We start from the raw sequence: 17327 nt of genomic DNA, 5'->3' as shown, positions 1-17327 counted from the left end.
AGCTGCAAGTAATTTATCACCAGCAATATCAAGCCATTCATTCCCCCTTTCCCCAACCAGAGTGATTTGTTCATTCACCCCTTTCTCAAGAAAATCTTAATCAAAATTATTAACAGAATCTGTTTATCATCTTGCATTTATTTCTCTGCCTCTTGGTATATTTTGAAATTATACAAATGAACTATTATTCTGAGTTGCTTTCTTCAATCTAAATTAAGTCAAAGTATTGTAAAAGCCATTGGCAATACAAGAAACAAAATGTTTTCTAAAAATTAAATGGTATGCATAAATGCAGTGCAATCTGTACTATAAAATTTTCACTACAACTGCGTACAAGATTATGAGCAATATTTATACAGTGCCTTGCAAAAGTAATCATACCCCTGACCAACGCTCTCCTATTACTGAATTACAAATGGTACACTGTAATTTCATTGCATATGACATTTTATTTTGAAACACTGAAACTCAAAATCAATTATTGTAAGGTGACATTGGTTTTATGTTGGGAAATGTTTGTAAGAGACATAAAAAACTGAAACATGTTGCTTTCATAAATATTTAACCTCCACACATTAATATTTGGTAGAGCCACTGCAATAACAGCTTTAAGTCTTTTGGGGTAGGTATGTACCAGCTTTGCATGCAGTGTTGGAGGGATTTTGGCCCACTCTTGGCAGTTTCACTCCAGGGCGTTCAGGTTGGTTGGACGTCGCTTGTGGACCACAATTTTCAAAGAACGCCACAGATTCTCAATGGAATTGAGATCAGGGCTTTGACTAGGCCACTGTAGGACACCTTTTTGTTCTTGAGCCACACTGACGTTGCTTTGGCTTTGTCCTTGGGATCATTGTCCTGTTGAAAAGTGAATTTCCTCCCAAGCTTCAGTTTTTTAGTGTATTGAAGCAGGTTCTCTTGCATTTATTTATTTGTTTATTGTACTTATATACCGCCCCATGATGAAACTGATATTATAATACTTTGGACACATAATGAGAAGAGGTGATTCATTAGAAAAGATAATAATGCTGGGAAAAACAGAAGGGTGTAGAAAAAGAGGAAGGCCAAACAAGAGATGGATTGATTCCATAAAGGAAGCTACAGATCTGAACTTACAAGATCTGAACAGGGTGGTTCATGACAGATGCTCTTGGAGGTCGCTGATTCATAGGGTCACCATAAGTCGTAGTCGACTTGAAGGCACATAACAACAACAAATATACCGCCCCATAGCCGAAGCTCTCTGGGCAGTTTACAGTAACTAAAAACATTAAAACAAATGCACAAATTTAAAAACACATCTTTTAGAAACAATTTAAAACACAATTTAAAAATTTAAAACAATTAAAACAATGTAGTATTTCCCTGTATATTGCTCCATCCATTCTTCCTTTGATTTTAACAAGGTGCCCAGTCCCTGCTGATGAGAAGCATCTCCACAGCATGATGCTGCCACCACCATACTTCACTGTAGGGATGGTGTGTCTTAAGGCATGGGCAGTGTTAGGTTTGCGCCACACCTAGCATTTTGAGTTTTGGCCCAAAAGCTCTATCTTGGTCTCATCTGACCACAAAACATTTTCTTATACATCGCAGCTGGGGCACTCTCATGCTTTCTGGCAAACTCCAGAAGTGCTTTCAGATGGTACTTTTTGAGTAATGGCTTCTTTCTTACCACCCTCCCATACAGGCTAGTGTTATGCAGAGCTCTTGATATGGTTGACTGGTGCACCATTACTCCACTCCCAGCTATTGAACTCTGTAGCTCCTTCAAAGTGATTGTTGGCCTCTCTGTGGCTTCTCTCACAAGTCTCCTTCTTGTTCAAGAGCTGAGTTTTGAGGGACGGCCTTTTCTTGGCAGTGCCTGGGTGGTATGATGCAGCTTCCACTTCCTGATTATTGATCCAATTGTGCTCACTGGGATATCCAAACACTTGGATATTATTTTGTACCCTTTTCCTAATCTATGCATTTGTATTACATTATCTCTCACTTCTGTAGAATACTCTTTGGTCTTCATTTTCCTTCAGATACACAGCCTGACCAATGATCCTTCAACAGTAGGGTTTTTATCCTGACAATGTGACAGCAACTTTAATGGTTCACAGGTGGAGGCCAATGGTAAGGTAATTGTGTCCTCAATAGGGCAATTTCTTTCATCTGTGTAAACTGGGATGTTCCACAGCACAGGAGTTGAATACTTATTCAGCAACATGTTTCAGTTTTTTATGTATTTTACAAACATTTCCCAACATAAAACCAATGTTACCTTACAACAACTTCAAAATAAAATATCATACAGAATGAAATCATAATGTACCATTTGTAATTCATTAATATGACAGCATTGGTCAGGGGTCTGAGTACTTTTGCAAAGCACTGTATATCACACACACTGTGCGGGTTCCATGTAGGACAGTTTGCCTTATGGATGCATTTTCCAACAGACCTGTGAAGTAGGTTTTAGTTCATTTGTCTGCAAATTCCTTGGCAGTATCAAGCCTCTCACCATGTGTAAACAGAACCAGTCACAGGAAGAGAAGCGTATACATCATTTCACAAAAGTCTGAATATATCTTCTAGTATCTAAGGGAATTTTAAAAGGTCAGTAGGATCAAGACCAGAATGCCAGTGACACACAGACAAAAGGAAAATAGATACTCCTCATATTAGTTAAGAATGTTCAGGGGGGAATGTGCATTATGAACTAAAATACTGGATTTGATTCTCACATAATGTCTCCAGCCTTCCACACCAGGTGGTGTAGAATTCTCAGCTGGCTCTACTGCTGTTAGTTGACCAATCTGGGCTTGATTGCTGCTCCAGCTACACAATTTGCCTGCCCCTCTCCTTTTGCTCCAGTGGAATAAGCAACAGAAAATAGCTCACCATTCCATCATGCCCTGCCTCTGCCCAGCTGGGTTTGGATTGTCCAGCTATAACTTATGACTAGTCATTTATCATTATTATTATTGTTGTTGTTGTTGTTGTTATACCCTGCTGTAGTGAGCTGCAGCTACATTTACCATGCTCTAGTGAGCTGCAGCTTCCAGACCAATCTCCCTGGACAGCCCCACATAGAGCACATTACAGTAATCCAGCCTGGAGGTTACCAGTGCATGGACAACAGCGGCCAGGCTATCCCGGTCCAGAAACGGCCACAGCTGTGTTACCAGCTGAAACTGGTAAAAGGCACTCCTAGCCACTGAGGTCACCTGGGCCTCTACCAACAAAGATAGATCCAGGAGTACCCCCAGAATATGAACCTGCTGTTTCAGTGGGAGTATGACCCCTTCCAAAGCAGGCAATTGACCAATTATCCAAACTCTGAAACCACCATCCCACAGCACCTCCTTCTTCCTAGGATTCAGACTCAGTTTATTGGCTCTCATCTAGCCCACCACTGAGTCCAGACACAGATCCAGGGCTTACATGGCCTCTCCCGATTTAGATGTTACAGAGAAATACAGCTGGGTTATCATCAGCATACTGCTGACACCTCGCTCCAAATCTCCTGACGACCGCTCCCAAAGGCTTCATATAGATGTTAAACAGCATTTGGGACAATATGGTACCGTGCGGCACCTGCAGCACAACTGGACAATCACCGAATGCTATTCTCTGAAAACAACCCTGGAGACAGGGTCAGAACCACTGTAAAACAGTGCCTCTGATACCCATCTCACCAAGGGGCTTAGAGGGATACCATGGTCAATGGCATTAAAAGCCACTGACAGATCAAGTAAGAATAACAGGGTTGCACTCCCCCTGTCCTTCTCCCAACAAAGGTCAGGGCTATCAAGGCCAATTCAGTCTCATAACCAGGCCTGAACTCAGATTGGACTGGATCAAGATAATCTGTTTCATCCAAGAGTACTTACAATTACTGTGCCACAACCCTCTTGATCATGTTCTCTAAAAAGGGAGTATTTGCAACCTGGCAGTAGTTGTCACACAGACCAATGGGTTCAGGGTGGGCTTCTTCATGAATTGTTGTATCACCATCTCTTTGGGGGCAGCTGGGACCATTTTCTCTCTCAAAGACGCATTGATCACATCCTGGATCCACTTGGTCATAGCTCCTCGGCAAGCTTTAATGTCAAGAAGGGCAAGGGTCGAAGGGACATGTTGCTGGCCGCATTGTCACAAGCACCTTGTCCACGTCATCAGGCCACATCTGAAACTGATCTCAAGAAGCTGCAGCAGACATTGCACTAGACAACTCACTGGGGACTTCAGTAGGTGTAGATGGGGCATCAATATTGCCTCAGAGACAAGCAACTTCACCCTCAAAGTCCCTTGCAAACAATTTACAATGGGCTTCTGAAGGGACTAAAACTCCATATGATAAAATAGAAATGTATTTAATGTAGAGATGGAGAACCTGTGGCCTCCAGATTATATTGGACTCTGACTGTCATCAGCTCCAGCCAGCATGTTCAACAATGAGGGATCGTGTGAGTTGTAGTCCAATAATATATGAAGGGCCACAGGTTCCCTGTTTCTGATTTGATAGCAAGTATTGTATGCATGTATACATGTGAAAATGTATTGTGATGAATTTAAGTTGATGACAGTCTCCTGCTTCTTTAATTGTGCTCTTTGTACTTAACCATGAAATTTTAGAAATATGGGGCGACCATTGGTCTTTCAAAGGCACTGCATGGTTTTCTTTAGGAGCAAGTAGGTGATTGTTTCATGGATGTGTCATGTAGCATCTAATGGAGTTCTGATTACTCATCTCCCCCTCCCACTGCCTACTGATGTTTGCTTTAAGAAAAGAGCAGTTCTTAAGAACAGATTTGAATTGCCAACAAGTTTATGGACTTGCTTTTTTTGTTTCGGAAATTAACTACTTTAATTACTTGCCTTGTCTGCTAGACTATTGCTGCCTTGTCTGCTATGTTTATGGTCTTGCCGTTTTCCTTGTGTGGGCCACTTTAATTATCTTTGTTAGCTCAAGGAGGATAATAAGATTTACAATGAATGATCTGTGCTATTTCCATTGTGGTGGGATTCTGTGAGAGAACCTACAGTCAAAATCATGCTGTGATTTAATTGAAGAGAAAAGCATATATCTGGACATTCATTAAATGCTGTCTATCAGTTACAGGGAGACTGTGAGTTAGAGATACCACATTATGTTTATTTTAGTACACTGTGTAATCTCATCTCCCCCAACCCCATTTTGTTGTTATTTCCACCACCACCACCTCCTTTTTATCCTGAAGAGGCCAGCATAAGAGTTTAACAAAGCACTTTATTGACAGGGTAAGTAAAATGAAGAATCAAAGAAGCACCTTAATGACTTTTTGTGGATATAAATCATTAATGTTATGTGTTGTTGTTAACATCCTGTATGGGTCATTAAAAAAAGCAGTTGGCCTTTCACAATGCAGTCAGAGGTGTTGGTTCTGAATAAAAATTTCCATTGCAAGCAGAAATGTTTTCCCACCTTTGATTTTTCTTCCTCTTTGGATTTTTGTAGGCCCCTTCTGCCAAATTTCCTGTTGAGTGTGAACCAAAACAAACAAACCAAGTATTTTGTTTTGAAAGGCTCCTTAAAAACAAATGGTCATGAATTACATTGCTTATTTTTGTTTCTACATGTCTTTTTAAGGCTTTCTTTTATTTTAACTTTTAGGAAAATACATTGTTAGGTATGTTTTATTTCACTAACAGCTGTAATTTGAGAGATTCTGTAAATCAAGGGCAGACAATTTAAAGTCTGTGGGGCTTGTCTAGCCTTCTAACAATGTATCCATACATCATTCTACCTCTATTTGGCAAATCTAATCTGCTCTGACTTTTCTGGAGTAAAAGCCTTGGTCAACCTTAACAGACCCATGAGTCTAATGTGGCTGACCCCTGTTCTGGAGATATTACACAATATGACAGCAAGGTGTTTTATTGTAGGGATTAATTTAACTATCATAAGAATATAAGAGGAACACTACTGGATCTGACCAGTGGCTTGTCTAGTCCAGAATTCAAACCATTATCTAATCAGGTGCCTCCAGAAACTGCACAAGCAAGTCATGAAGGCGGCCACACTTATTTGCCACAAGCATTAGGTGTTTAATGGATCATAGCTTCTTAACATGGAACTTCCACTTTGGGCCAGACTTTGTGTAACACTGAATGCACCACTTGTTGGGTGAAATAAATTGCACTAAATTAGCAGGAATGGGCGAAACACTCAGAATTGGGATAAAGATGCACAGGAAGAGCAGGATTAACCCTTTCCTTCCCAGTACAGCCCTGAGAAAAATAGCTACTTTGGCTGCAATAAAGCCTCAGGACACAACCTGTTGGTGCTAGTAGGAGCCATTTATAGACCTATTGTACACGATCTGTCTAATCTTTTTAAAAAGCTAGCCAGGTTAGTAATCAGCCCCGCATCTTGTGGCAATGAATGTAAAAAAGTGTTCTAAATAATATACAATTGTCATATTCCACAGTCAGTGTTATAGATATATTTATTGTTTGCACAAGATCATTTGAATGCTTGCGGCTGAGAATATAAGAATATATTCCAAATAATATTCCATCAGTTTGGAATCATATTCAGAATTATATAAAATATATAATTATTTTAGTTTGTGTGAGATAATCTGAATGCTTAGTTTTTATTTCTGTAAAATATCTTTTCACAACGTGCAGGGTACTTGTTTGTTTTGTTTTGTTGTCTCCATTTTGTTTTGTGTGTCAGATCAGGATTTTTTTTTAATAGCCAAATGAGAAAATTGGTGTAATGACTTTAGAATTATCTGCTGATTATATGTCATTTGAGCATAGAAATAATAACTGTTTACTGTAAATAATCTTTGTTCAGAAAAGAGGCCCAAAATAGGCTGGTGTGAGGAATGAATTATTCTTTATTTCTGCACAGCGTGATCAGGTCAGGGTTGAGGGCAGAGAGGTTGGAGGGTGGTTGTGAATGCAAAACTTGGCATATGAACAAATAAAGGACTTAATGCTTCATGTCCCTAACTATGTAGGCTTTTACAGGCATAGTATCCCTGATATTTCTAATGGAAGTAATCACTTGAGCTTTTAAGCCAGCCTTTTATTGAAGTCTTGAAAAAAGATATCCAAACAAAAATCCAATAAATTAGCAGCCTTTGAATCAAGCTTAGAAATGTGTGCGATTTTTAACTGCTTATTACCTTCATTTTCTAGGTCTTCAGGGATTTCCCCATGTAGCTGGCAACACAAAGTTCTTATTTAACCATCAGGCTTAGTGCACAAATGGTAAGTTGCATTTATTATCCAGTGGTTTCTTGTCAATTATGCAGAAAATTTCACAGTTCCTTATTTGAATTAATTTTTTACTTATTATTTCTATGTATGTGTAGTGGTTACAGCCAGTGTGTTGTAGTGGGAACTGAGAGACCATGGTTCATATCCCTGCTCAGTCATGAATCTCACTAGGTGGCCTAGAGCCAGTAATGATATGTCAACCTAACCTATTCCACAGGTTGCTGGGAGGATAAAAACAGGAGGGGGAGAACCATGTTTGTATGCTACCTTGAGCTCTTTGGAGGAAAGGTGGGATGTAAGTGTAATCATCACCATCATCATCTCAGCCCTTTAAGGAGCTCATGGTGGAAAACATGGGAAGTAGGTTAGATTGACAAAGTTTATGTGTGGAATATGATTGATTGATTGATTTGTATACCACTTCATACTTGAAAAGAAGTCTCTAAGCGTTTTCCAGTGTTGTAAAGAAATCAAACAAAACTACACATTTAAAACAATAGAAAACATTTAAAAGAAACCATCTTAAACATTAACAACTTAACATTAACATTAAACATCATAAAAACCAAATTATACATTTAAAACAACATAAAACATGTAAAAAAACCTTAAACATTAATGCAACCTAAAATAACTAAGATAATAAATCATGATCACTACTAACAGATTAAAACATAAATATACCAGAAAGACAAACAAACCCACCCACTAACCACACAAGTGTATGTGTACAGGTAGCAGCATCACTCCCACTTCTGCTTCTACCATCCAAACTTATGCTCTCACCAAAGGTGGGGAACACTACACATTCTCTACCCCTTGAGCTCCCTCCTCTCACCAGGGAGCACACACAATCATTCCACCCCCACACAACACCCATAACAACAGGAGGTAACCCCATCATCCTGAGTATAATGCACAAAGTGATCTGCAATAGCACAAGTTGTATGTCCTGGAAGGGATTTGATTAGGTATTGTGTTGAAACCATCCAGCGACTATACTTTTGTTCCCCACCAGTAAGCTGGCATACTCCATCAAAGCCTTAATAGGCCAGAATCTTGTGCTCAGGCTGCTCACCCCCAGCTGAGAGCCACAGGACGAGAGCCCTTTTGCTCTCGCCCTTTGGCTCACACTGAGGGCTTGCCCCCTTGCCAGGCACGAGTTTAAAACAGGTACCTGGAGAGAAGGAGAAAACACAGCCTTTAGTTAGGGTCCCAGCTGCATCTCCTTTTGCTAACACACATACTAACACACACATTAGGCAAAATGAAGCATCTATCTCAGGCAGCAGATTTTCAGCCCTGTTTATTACCTGAGGCCATCACTGACCAGGTGATTTAAAATCACAAATTCCATTAGTTTGAATATTGTCCTGATGGAATGCTAGACATGTTGAACATGAGGGCTTGACATTAGAAGTATATGAGGAAAGTCAAGCACAGAAGGAAGTGCACTGACATAAGAGATGGTTTTCTGTTGATACAATAATTCATAAGTCTTGCAGGTTATTTTCTGCCCCCAAAACCTAAACAACAACAACAACACACAGTGTATATACAGTATGTACTTCGGATTTTAACTAGCATTTTATAGCCCATGTTTCCCAGATGTTATCACGTAGTCATGGAATGGCTTTGTTGATGTCCATCATTTCCACTTAAATCTGTGCTTCTTCTTTGGATATGCAGGGAGTTATTTTTAGATGGAGGAACATTCAGACATGCAGTTACCCCCACTTGAAGCCTAAATTGGCACAGCCTAGGAGGAACGATTTTACTATGATTGATATATACTACTGGACCATATGAACTGTTCCTAATCTTTCAGGCTGCACTAGTACCTCAGTTTCAGAATCTGAAACTTCATGTAGTCACCTGAACACAGGAAGGCTTTGTGCATGTATGAGGGTAGGGGTACACTTGCAGTCTCTGTCCCAACATCCCTGGGTGTACAGGCACCTCTTTGGACTTTTGTGTGTTTAGTGTGATGAACGCCTGAAGAGAATTTCAAACTGTTCAGCTGAACTCATTTAGAAACCTCCCCATGATTGGGAACCATGTCCAATCGGATTTCAACAGAACATGCTTAGAAACCTTCACACAGGCAAAGGCCTAAAGAAGAGCATACCTGCCTTGGGATGTTGCAGTAGGGGCTTGTGTTTGAACCCCTTCTCCTGTACATGAAAAAAGCCTTCCTGTGTTGAGGCAAACACTTGCACATGGCTCCCCTTGCTCTTCTTTTAGAAACGTCCCTCGTTTTAAAATCTTGCCCCACCTTACATACTCTCTAAGCCTCTTAAAATGCTGCTCACTATGGCGCAGGGTGCATGGGAGGCTGCCTGTTCCAGCCTACGATGCTGATATTAGTTTTGAACATTTTCATAGTAATATGTGGTTGTGACTATTCTTGAATGTCTACTGCAAGCACTCTTTAAATTTGACTAATAAATGTTTTTTCAAAAGACTAACTTCATATCAATGCAGTGTTCTTATGCATTCAGAGCGCTAACATGAAATGCTTCATGCTACAATTACGTGTAACAGTAAGCTTATTGGGCACTTACATTTTTTTTTTACCTGACAGTTATGAGAATACCATATATTTTAAAAGATCTTTTAAGTTTTGATTGAGTATCTCGGGGAATTCTTATGAATATCTAAACTGTCACTTCACAATCATTTTGTTTATAGCAACACTGCTGTTGAGGCAAAGATAAGACTGCAGGAAGTACCTCTCTAGTATCAAAAGCTTTCAGCATTTATCGTACATTTGTGCCCAAAATCCAGCATAATAATGTCTTATTGTCAACTTTAGGCTAATGCTAAAGTCAGGTATTTTTTTGCTATTCATTATCACCTTTAGTGCTCTTAAGGGAGTTTGGTTTCCCGACACTTGTGGGGAAGATCAATTGAGATAACATTGGCTTAACCCCATTGCACTCTGGTTTCATTTATTGCTTCCTTAGTTGTGAAATTTACACAAATTGTAAGACAGAAATTATCCAGCATCCTTATTGTTTCCAAAATATATGTGGCAAAAAGGAATTCTGAATCTTAAGGCTTGCATTTAGAATAGCGCTTTGAAAGATCTGTTTATAGCAGTTCAAATAGCCAACGTGTCTAAAATCTATAATAAGTTATAATGAGGTCACTGGTGCTGGAATATAGCATATGCACTGTATTTTAAAAGGTGCACTATTTCTAAATATGTACCCTGATCTTGTAAAACAACATTTAGAATGGGCCTCAAGAATTTGGAGAAACTATCAAATCCTTAATTTCTACATTATTTTTCTTTCTTTTTCTTTTTTTAATAATGTTTTTATTGGTTTTGGGTAGAACAGAATACAAAACAAGAATAACTTACACAACAATGAGAGAAAATAGTGCAGTTGACAAAAGGAGTTATTGTACCTATAATGCTCTAGGGAGGTAAGCATATATTAAATGGTTATTGTCCTGAATTGTTTTCCAGATAATTATCCCAATGTGGACATGGAAGAGTCACTTCTATGTCTAAATATGAGCAAAAACCACATTGAGTGGCATACATTGCCTTGTTTCAGAAGATATTTGCAACTTCTGAAGCTCTGAAAGGTGCTCTACAAACTCATACATCTTTGGATGAACTATGCATGTTTATAAGGATGTGCTCATTTTTACGTACATTTAAAACTGCTTTTCTCTCTGATTCTGTGTATGTGTGTGAATGCTACTTATTTTCAAATCTTGTGCACATTCTAGCCAGGTTAAAACTTCGTCCTCAAGATGCACAAAACACTTTTAGTGTATTATGTGGAAACATCTTAATTCATATTTCTCACAATATAACTTGTTTGTATTCACCAGTGGGAAGCTCTACTCTACATGTGCAAAACTGCACTGTGAGGAAAGAGTAATGTAGTGCAAAGAAGTATAAGAGCTGAATTCTGGAAAATTGCCCTTTTTTGTACTGTATTAAATACCTGTATTCAAGGCTACTTTGTGTTTTGGTTTGGTCTCTTACTAGGAACATAGGAAACTGCCTTATACTGACTCACACTATTGGCTGTCCGGGATTTCAGGCAGGAAGCCTATCCTAGCCCTACCTGGAGATGCTGGGTATTGAACCTGGGAACTTCTGCACACCTTTTTTTTTAGTATGGTCAGAGAAAATACCTTGTACAATTTGTTGCTGTTGCATGGACAGTACTAGGATGTATGTTAAATTTCATTCAATTTCAGGGTAGTACAAAAATATATTTAAAACAGGGAACATCCCAGTTGTACAGACAACCAAACCAGTTGTCTCAAAAAGTGGCAACATTTTAAAAAGTGATTGTACAAAAGGTGTACCCAAGTGGAGGATCTTCTGTGATGTCGCCAAGGTCCTGAGGGGGCCTCTTGGATTGTCTGATGTAGCCTCTTGGGAAAGCAAAATGTCTTGGACCTGGTTTAGTTTACAATTTTGGATTATTCAGATGGATCAGCAACAAGAGAAAGAGAATGGTTTTGTAGCTGAGTGCCAGCACCTTTACTAAAATAACTTTGTGCTCTATTATTTTTTTCTTATAGTGAATATCTCACAGAAGCCTTTAGGTGTACTATATTTGTTCCTTCTTCCTTTCACAGCTGTGATTCTGTAGGCTATTTGGCTGTCCTCTTCCTATAGCCTTGTAGTTGTGGATCTCCAGGAGATACCTCCCCAGCACTTCCAACAGTGGTGTTTGTGTGTGTGATGTTTCCTTGTTGTGGAACCTGCATAACATTTTTTCTTCCCTGTTTACAACCCAAAGAGGCTGGCTTGGTTCCCCACAAACTACCTGCTTTCTTTCCTTTTTCCTTTGGCACACTGGGGCTGCAAAATCAGCAATGATCTTAATTGTTTTCTCTGCAGAAATAACAGGGTCTTTCTGAGGATGAAATGCTGGCAGCAGACCTTATCACAAAAGACAAAGGCAAATATTTATCAAGGAACAAAAGAGTCTGGCTGCTTACATCTTGTTTGATTCCCTCTCCTCCCCTCCCTTTGTGGAGATGTGTATCAGGACCTCCTTGAAATTCTGATTGGCCATATTATCTAGCAAAATGTCAAATTTATGTGAAGGACAGAATTGCATATTTTGCTTTTAAAATAAATAGTAATCAAACCCTGTTTGTCGATACTTGTACACTTTGTATTTGGAGAAGATGTACATATAAATAGTGCTTAGGACTTAAAATATTGTAGAGGTTTGAAACTGCTGCCACAGACTGTAGATTCTACTGAAAAAACATTGTAAATATATTAAAGGACTACAGTAGTGGGATGGATTTAATGGAATATGCTGATTTGGAGCAGGCAGCTGACTTTGTATGTTTCTTTCTTAAATTTATATCCTGCCCTTCCTCCCAGAAGGAGCCCAAGGAAGCAAACAATATACTAAAAACACTCTAAAACATCTTAAAAACGGACTTTAAAATATATATTTAAAAATATTTTAAAACATATTAAAACAAATTATCTTTTAAAACATCTTTAAAACACTTTTAAAACATCTTAAAAAGCAAGTCCAGCACAGACACAGACTGGGATAAGGTCTCTACTTAAAAGGCTTGTAGAAAGAGGAAGATCTTAAGTAGCTGCTGAAAAGATAATAGAGATCGTGCCTGTCTAATATTTAAGGGAAGGGAATTCCAAAGGGTAGGTGCCACAATACTAAAGGTCTGCTTCCTATGTTGTACTGAACAGGCCTCCTATGTTGTACTGAACAGGGCCCCACCTGCAGAGCTCAGTGATCAACTGGGCATATAAGAGGTAGGGATGGGGGAGAATATCCCACAAAATTAAACCTGGTACCGGATCCCGAATGAATTTGCTAGTTTGCTAGCCCTTTGGAGCGGCACCAATCTCTTCTGGCAGGCTGCGGCTGTAATTGACACAGATTTTGCAGCCACGATTGCAATTGGCAAGATTATTTTTTTCAAAATCCTCCCCCTATTTTACTTTTATTCATAATTAAGATGTTGTGTCAACCAAAAGATTTCCATTTGCCCATTATATATATGACAAAACAAAAATAGTTATTAACACAATATAATGCAAACACAAAAATTGGCTATATATGTCTTCAATGTTAATTGTCAAATCATCCTGCAATGTCATGTTTTTCAAACAAGATATCTCAGAGCATTCTGAATCTCTTGTGTGGGAAACATTACAATGATGAGACTGACCCACGCTACCCGCCTCGCCCTGCCCCATCCCTTTCTTGTCCTGAGCTAACCAAGGGCTGCCTCTCTCTCTCTGTCTTGCTCTCTCTGTGCTAAATGTGTGTGTGTGTGTCACTGTGTGACTGACAGTGACAGACAATGTTTTCGTGGTGCAGGGGGCACCGCTGCCATCTGCCTGCCTGCGCCTCTCCCACACTCTCTCAGACTGTGTTTTTTAACATTCTATTGCCGTTCTGAGCAAGATTGTTGTTGATGTTTGTTCAATTATTGGCGCAGGTCCTCGTGCCCTGTCTAAGAGTTTTTAAATGATTTAAATAAACTGGGAATTCATTGCTTAAACTAGATCATAAAGCAACCTAAAAATTATGCAATATTTTTCTCTGCCACCAAAAAGCTACGTGGAATGCTGTCATTTACATATGTATCTACGAAAACAATTACGTAATTTTTGCAACCCAAAAAAACCCCTGCAGATCGAATCACCCAAAACCGTGTGCAGCAGATCCAATTGGCAAACACCAGAGAAAGCGGAAACAAAAAAAGGACGGACCAGTAAGGAAACAACGGACTATCAAAATACTTGCTGATCAGCACCGTGCAGTGAATCCCATCCCTAATAAGGGACAAGATAATTTTTCAGGTATCCTGGTCCCAAGCTGTATAGGGCTTTGTACACCAAAACCAGAACCTTGAACTTGGCCCAGTAGCTAATGGGCAGCCAGTGCAATTTTTTCAGCAGTGGGGTAATATGTAGGTGATACCCTGCTCCAGTGAGCAGTCACACCACTACATTTTGCATGAGCTGCAGCTTCTGGACCAACCTCAGGGGCAGCCCCACATAGAGCACATTACGGTAGTCCATCCTGGAGGTTACGAGTGCATAGACAACAGTGGTCCAGAAATTGGCTGCAGACGTCTTACCAGCCAAAACTGGTAAAAGGTACTTCTAGCCTCAGAGGTCATCTGGGCCTCTAGCAACATGGTTGGATCCAGGAGCACCCCTAGACTACAATCCTGCTCTTTCAGAGGGAGTACGACCCGATCCAAAGCAGGCAATTGATCAGTTATGCAAACTTGGGAACCACCGACCTACAGTGCCTCCTTCTTGCTAGGATTCATACACAGTTTATTGGTCCACATCCAGTCCACCACCAAGTCCAGGCACCATTCTAGGGCTTGCATGGCCTCTCCCAATTCAGATGCTTCAGAGAAATAGAGCTGGGTATCATCAGTGTACTGCTGACACCTCACCCCAAATCTCCTGATGACCTCTCCTAAGAGCTTCATATAGACGTTAAACAGTATTGGGGCAAGATGGTATCCTGTGGCACCCCACAGCACAACTGTCAGGGGGCAGAAAGACAATCACCCAATGATATTCTCTGAAAACGACCCTGGAGATAAGATAAGAAGCACTGTAAAACAGTGCCTCCGATAACCATCTCACTAAGTCAGCTCAGAAGGCTACCATAATAAATAGTATTAAAAGCCGTTGAGAGATCAAGTAAGAATAACAGGGTTGCACTCTCCCTGTTCTTGTCCCAGTAAAGGTCATCCATCAGGGCAACCAAGGATGATTCAGTGCCATAAACAGGCCTGAACCCAGATTGGAGTGGATCAAGATAATCAGTTTCATATGTACTTGCAATTTGTGGTGCCACAGCCCTCTCAATCACCTTTCGTAAAAAGGGGGTATTTGCAACCAGTCAGTAGTTGTCACACAAACCAATGGGTCCAGGGTGGGCATTTACTGGAACAGTCAGAGCACCACCTCTTTTGGGGTGGCTGGGACCACTCCATCCCACAAATATGTGTTGACCACACCCTGGATCCACTCAGTCATACCCTCTCTGCAAGCTTTAATAAGTCAAGAAGGACAAGGGTTGAGGGGACGCATTGCTAGTTGCATCATCACAAGCACCTTGTCCATGTCATCAGGCCACATAACTGAAACTGATCCCAAGAACGTGCAGCAGACATTACATTGGACACCTCACTGGGGACTACAGTGGATGTGGCCTCAAGATTGCTACAGAGGCAAGCAACTTTACCCTCAAAGTGCCTTGTAAACAATTCACAGTGGGCCTCCAAAGGGTCTAAAAACCCATTTTCTGGAATTGTCAGACCGCTGACAATATGGAAAGGTTCTGGAGGCAGAGAAGTGGGCCTTCTTTGCTGCCCTCACTGCCACAAAGTAGGCAGTTATGATGTTTTAGTCATGCCTAATCAGCTTCACAGCACTTCTTTAACCACTTGGCTCTAGCTGTCATCCAGACTGTTTTATTGCTGTTAGTTCACTGGTGTACCAAGGTGCAAACCAGGCTCCACAATGCCAGAGAGGGCACTCGGGGGCAACTGACATGACAAGGACTTCAACAGAGTCACCTGCTCTGTCTACTGGGAACTCCCCCAGGGCATTCAAGAATCCAATGGATTCAATTAGTCCCTTGCAGTGGACAATCTTAATCTGTACACCAGTCCTGCAGGAGAGGATTGGAGCTGCAAGTCTAAACTTCACCAGGAAGTAGTCTGACCATGAAAGTGGTGTGACGTCCACCCTCCCATCTCCAGAACACCCCTTTCTCCATCTGGAGCAAAAATTAAATTGAGGGTGTGTCCTGCCCTATGTATTGGACTGGTGACAACTTGAGACAGCCCCATGGTCATCATGGAGGCCATGAAGTCCCCAGCTGGAACACTAGAAGCAGCCTCAGCATGGACATTGAAATCACCCAGGTTTATTGTTCTGGGCTCCTCCAGTACCACAGTCGACACGGTCTTCACCAGCTCAGTCAGAGAAGCTGCTGGGCAGCAGGGTGGACGGTACACCAGCAGCAACCCTAGTTTACTGTCTCCTTGGCCCGACACCAGGTGCAAGCCCTCACAGCCAGCTCCAAGACAGAGTGGTTTCCTGGTGACAGAGATGGAAGTTCCGTGGACTGCAGCAACTCTCCCCCCCACCCATCCATACAGCCTTTGCTGGTGTTGCACCAAGTATCCAGGTGGACGAAGGTGGGTCAGATCAACTCCTCCCAAGTCATTCATCTAGGTCTCAGAAATGCACAGCAAATCAGAACCCTCATCAATGGTCAAATCATGGATGACTGTGGTCATATTGTGTACTGATCTGGCATTAAACAATAGCAAATGCTGTTAAAATGTTATTTGGTACTTATAGAATGTATAGTTTTTAACTTTTATGTTGTTTTCTGCTTGATTTTTTTCATGGGGTAGGGCTGAATGTTTTTGACTTCTTTCTCATCATCCTGTCTCTTCAATAAATTGCAAATGTTTTTGCCTAGATAGGTGGGCAGTTAACCATAAAACACTGTGGGATGATGATCTAGCTTTGTAGTTCATGGCATGAAATATGGATGGTGCAGTTCTGGTTCAAATGTGACCTTACCTGGTGGCTATGTCTCATCAGCATCCGCATTTGTCTATTAGCAGAAATAGATATCAAATATCTATCAGTAAATAGGGCCTGGAAACATAATTAGTGGCTCCTGTAGGGTTTTCAGCTGTGTTTTATTTGATGTATTGTGATTTTATTTTTTTGTTATTTTAATGTGCACACTGCCTTGAAACAGATTGTTATAGGCAGTATAGAAATATTTCTGTAGATAAATTAAAGAATATGTAGAGAGTCATAGTGGTCTTATCAAGACCATGTATATAAAGTTGTTTACTGAAATTACCATCAGTTTAATTGTATGTGCTATAAATAACAAACTACTAAAATATGCATGCTTTCTTAATGACTAAAGCTAGATTGACAAAGCATTTAGTTATTTAAATTTATTGCTTTGATTATGCTGTAACATTAATGTGAAAAGCACTTATTATATCATTTATGATTGTAGCTATTTTGC

At 40.3% G+C, this 17327-nt stretch overlaps 1 long non-coding RNA gene across 1 annotated transcript in view; it reads left to right on the top strand.

Moving 5' to 3' along the window:
- Positions 1 to 17327, top strand: part of LOC133385258 (uncharacterized) — a 308573-nt gene that overhangs the window by 36773 nt on the left and 254473 nt on the right. Inside the window, exon 2 of the long non-coding RNA XR_009762837.1 lies at positions 7183 to 7254. This is a non-coding gene — a long non-coding RNA (uncharacterized LOC133385258). The remainder of the gene's footprint in view (positions 1 to 7182; positions 7255 to 17327) is intronic.

The sequence above is a fragment of the Rhineura floridana genome, chromosome 5, assembly GCF_030035675.1.
Source record: "Rhineura floridana isolate rRhiFlo1 chromosome 5, rRhiFlo1.hap2, whole genome shotgun sequence".
NCBI classification, from domain to species: Eukaryota; Metazoa; Chordata; class Lepidosauria; order Squamata; family Rhineuridae; genus Rhineura; species Rhineura floridana.
Note: the sequence above shows the minus strand (reverse complement) of the source record. Positions and strands in the feature narration are given on the sequence as shown.